This window comes from Varroa jacobsoni, unplaced genomic scaffold (genome assembly GCF_002532875.2).
Source record: "Varroa jacobsoni isolate VJ856 unplaced genomic scaffold, vjacob_1.0 contig04134, whole genome shotgun sequence".
NCBI classification, from domain to species: domain Eukaryota; kingdom Metazoa; phylum Arthropoda; class Arachnida; order Mesostigmata; family Varroidae; genus Varroa; species Varroa jacobsoni.
The window spans coordinates 728-4,716 of record NW_019215170.1 but is presented as its reverse complement, the minus strand read 5'-3'; the positions used below and the strand labels follow the sequence as shown (position 1 = coordinate 4,716).

The following is a 3,989-nucleotide window of genomic DNA, read 5'->3' as shown; positions in this document are numbered from 1 at the left end:
AAAAAACTATTTGTTTCTGAATTTTGAATTGAATTACTTTTAACTACCTGTGTACTATTAAAAAAGGACACCTTTTTGTGAGAGGCGACGGAAATTTTCAAGTATTTCTCAGCATCCACATACGGGTGGATATAGTTCAGCTAGAACGTGTGGTAATTTGCAAGCTAAGCATAGTGAAAATTCCTGGAGAGTAACTTCTGGTATTAACAAATACCCGGTAGAGTGGCAACTGAGGCTTTGCTAAGTGTAAATTGTGAACATAGGAAAAATAGCCATTCTTATTTTGTTTTTATGTCTAGGGTTTTAACAAAGCAGATCGCAGCTGAGCTCAATGTGGGATGTCATTGGGAAGTTACTAAGGCTGTCGCTCGACATGTAAGGAACTCATAATAGATCGGTTTGTGTTGAAATGCTTAGGACGGCATCCAACGTACCGATTTAGAAGATCCGCTCATTTTTATTATTCCAAAGCAAGTATCGACGCGACTTTATTCACATAAGTCCACAACAATTCACTTGGCATGTAGTTATTAAAATAAGACAGAAATTATCTCTAGTTAATTTATGTGGGCGCAGCAGCATCTAGCTAGTGCTCCTGAGGCCGAACACACGTGCAAAGTTGACTACGTAGTCGTTTATACCAGTGACCCTCGACCGGAGCTTCTTTTTCGTCTACTGAAACATAGATAATATCAAAAAAAAAAAGTAGCGTTATTAACCTTCAATTACTGCACAAGGCTCTTGAGTAAGAGAGACTATTAGACTAGATGTACTATCAGTATGCAAATCTTGCGGGACGAATCTTATATATAATGCAGATTGCGAGCCATTCACAGTTTTAAAATTGCCCTCAAGTCAGAAAGAATAGTATCAGGAGTGTGGGTATAATATATATAAAATGATGGTGTTACGCAGGCCTTCTATCGTGGTAATCTGGTCTTATAGTGCATATGAAGTATCGTTGATTAACATAAAATCTCCCCGTGCTGGATATCTCGCACTCCAGTATTGTATCTTACAGGTTTGGAATAGGTTTTTCCAAGTTAGGTGATCGTCGATCGTAACAGGAAATGTATTATATATTATGATGTAGAGATTAAATGCTCACAGTTACTCTCGTCCCGTTTACAACTGGCTCGTTCAGTGTTGCATCTCTGAAAAAGATAAATTATTTCTGTTAATTTAGTAATATATATATATATATATATATATATACTATATATAAATAGAATACGTGATTTTTTGTGGCCTATTTTGCAGACACCCTTTTAATTAGAACTCTATAAATGAACAGTACGCGAAGTACTTGAGTGCATCTCTTCGAATTCTGCCGTATGTTGGATTATAAATTTTTGTCATATAAAACTTGAATAATTAAGCGCTAATATTGATGATATTAACTATCATACAACACAAGTTTTTAGCATTTCACAAGAAGTTGCTTTTTATCCCCTATTAGGTTAACACTTCTGGTAAAACGTAACTTGCAATTTATATATTATGCAATATTCTCTCTAAATATTACGAGTCTTAAGTCAATATCTAAGAATATACCCGTTCATGCCCAGATACGGAACTATTTCTTTAATCTTCTCTTCAGTAATGACCTTAAGCGGGCCAACACCCGCTTAAGGTAATTACTGTTTTCTAGTTAATTTTTTTAGTAAGTTAATGATTCCTTTATACGATTCTGCTTATTGTTGTGTTTGTAATATTCTCACTAGGGTATTAGGGTAACAACGTTAGCGCCATAAATGCTTAGTAGTTGAGATTCGTTATTTCAATATATGCTCAAACTTTCTAATTATTTCGTCATTTAGAAGTGCATGTATTTAACATTATATTACATATTTGATCTGAGCACTGACATAAAATTTCGTATAGTCTCAGCTTGGGCCATCTAAAATCAGCCTAAGAAATTTTTTTTGGCTAGGAACTTACTCAATCGCTAGCGCTCAATTTCTTTACGTTTTTAGAATACGAAGTTTGCTGAGTAAGTTTCTTGAACTTGGAGCTGCATTAATACTACGTACCTTATACATCTCTAAGCAACCGTAGCAGAATATGCTACGATCTTAATAGTGCCCATAAAGATTTTTTAAAGGATTTTTCGTATCACTGGTTAGCCTTTCCAGAATGAATAATTAAAGTAAATGTATCTATATACCAAGTGGCATTACATATGATAAATATGCTTAGAAGCATTATTTCAAAATGTAATTGTTTTTTTTTTACTTTGATTCACTAATAGACTTTTGTGGTCTTCCTATCAATATAGTTAGATTTGGAATGCACCAAATCTTCGAGTCGATCAGCATTCTCCGGAAAAGTTAGAAATTACTTTTTCACAATATGAAGAAAAATTAATAAAAAAAATTTACCTTCTATGTGGCTGACGATTCTACTTTTAATTTTGTATTTTTTTTCTGAGATTACCAAACCCACCTTCTAATCAGTGATATTTCAATTTGTCATAGCCAGGTGTCAGAAGATGTAAATCCTACTAAAATTGGCCTGGTAGAAAACTGGCGGTTGAAAACTACACTGCCATAGATCGTGACACGACTTCTCTCTGACCTCACCTAGAATTAGCTAAGGATTCTAGATAGTGAATTCAACAGATGAAAAGATAAATTTCCATTGTGGAGTATTTTCCGCGAATTTTTTATTGTCTTATTAGAGGTCTAACTCTGCAGTGTATCAAGATAGAGGTCCGAGTAACAGGTATAGTACAGTAATGCTACAGATCAATACTTTTCGCTTTTTTAATCCATTTTCTAGATTAATGGCCCACCTTCACTTCCTTTATCGCCTCATTAAGCAGGTCTTTGACGAAAGCTCGAGCCCGCCGCTGAACTTCATCTTCAGTCGTCATCGTTAACAGCTGCGCAGCGCAGAAGCCTTCTTTGCCTGAATCTTGTTTCAAGTCCACGTCAGCTGTTGCGCTCACCTAACCGCTATTGCCTTTAATTTGATAATGAAATAGCAATAGTAAAACTAATTAGATTGGAGTTCGGTTGGAAAAAAAACTACGATAACCTCCATGATTTTTTCCATGACGATACGACTTTAATGACTCGAGTGGCAGTGTTGTTTATAAGGTTGCGGATAACCTCGCAAAAGTATATTATACAACGTTTTACGCATGGCACGTTCGTTCGGTGACCAACATTGGTTCGACAATAAATCAATTTCTAGCTTTTGCTGACTATAGTAAAGGATAACGGTAAAAAATCGACTTGAAATTGCTTATCGCGCAAGCGTACAAAGCGAACCACAGATGCATCGTGGCGTCCTTCGCTACTGACTTCTTGCGATGATGGACAGACTTTAATCGGCCTTACCCCAATATTCATTCACGCCAGTTAGTGGAGTCTGTTTTTGTAGCTTACTGCAGTTATAATCGTAACACTTCCTCCGGCACACGCGTTCCCCTACGACGTCAATAAACCAAAGCCTTTGCTGTTGTATCCACACGAGATCCAAGTATGGCGACCTACAATGGCGTAATTAGATCACACTGGGAGTAGCTAAGAGCCCGCACACGAGAGCACTCCACTTGCGCGCTTTGCAGCGTACGGTAGACTAGCTCAAGAACGACACCATGAAGGGAGGACGATGATGCGCTCGCTCAAGGCCAAAGAGTCGTCAGCTGACCAGTAGGTTGGTTGGTTGGTTGGTCGGTCGGTCGATCGATCGACCGTTTGCTATGTTGTGCGCTGCTTTCGTTAGCCGTGGGGCTTTTCTATAGAGTAGAGGTGGATACTGATACTGCGGCCGCTGCTACCGGCTGCTCGTAGCATTCTCAAAAGCTTCGCTGGACTACGACGCTCCACTATGCGAACGCTATAGAAACATGGAATCAGCTAGAAAGGCGACGATACAGTATCTAACGCCTCTGATCAGACAGATGGCAAGAGAGGAGGCTTGTCACTAGCGCGGTAGCGACCAAACGCTGCCAACAATCGCTTTAGGTTTGTATGGGTCCT

At 38.2% G+C, this 3,989-nt stretch overlaps 1 long non-coding RNA gene across 2 annotated transcripts; it reads right to left on the bottom strand.

Moving 5' to 3' along the window:
* Nucleotides 1-454: 454 nt before the first annotated feature.
* LOC111272982 (uncharacterized) lies at nt 455-3,787 on the bottom strand. Of its 2 annotated transcripts, none has more exons than XR_002687814.2 (4): nt 3,345-3,787; nt 2,795-2,964; nt 1,109-1,154; nt 455-672 (listed from the first exon to the last, which is right to left on the bottom strand). It is a non-coding gene; the product is annotated as an uncharacterized LOC111272982 (long non-coding RNA). The 2 variants fall into 2 exon arrangements; XR_002687813.2 differs by having other exon boundaries at nt 455-675; nt 3,345-3,784.
* Nucleotides 3,788-3,989: the final 202 nt, after the last annotated feature.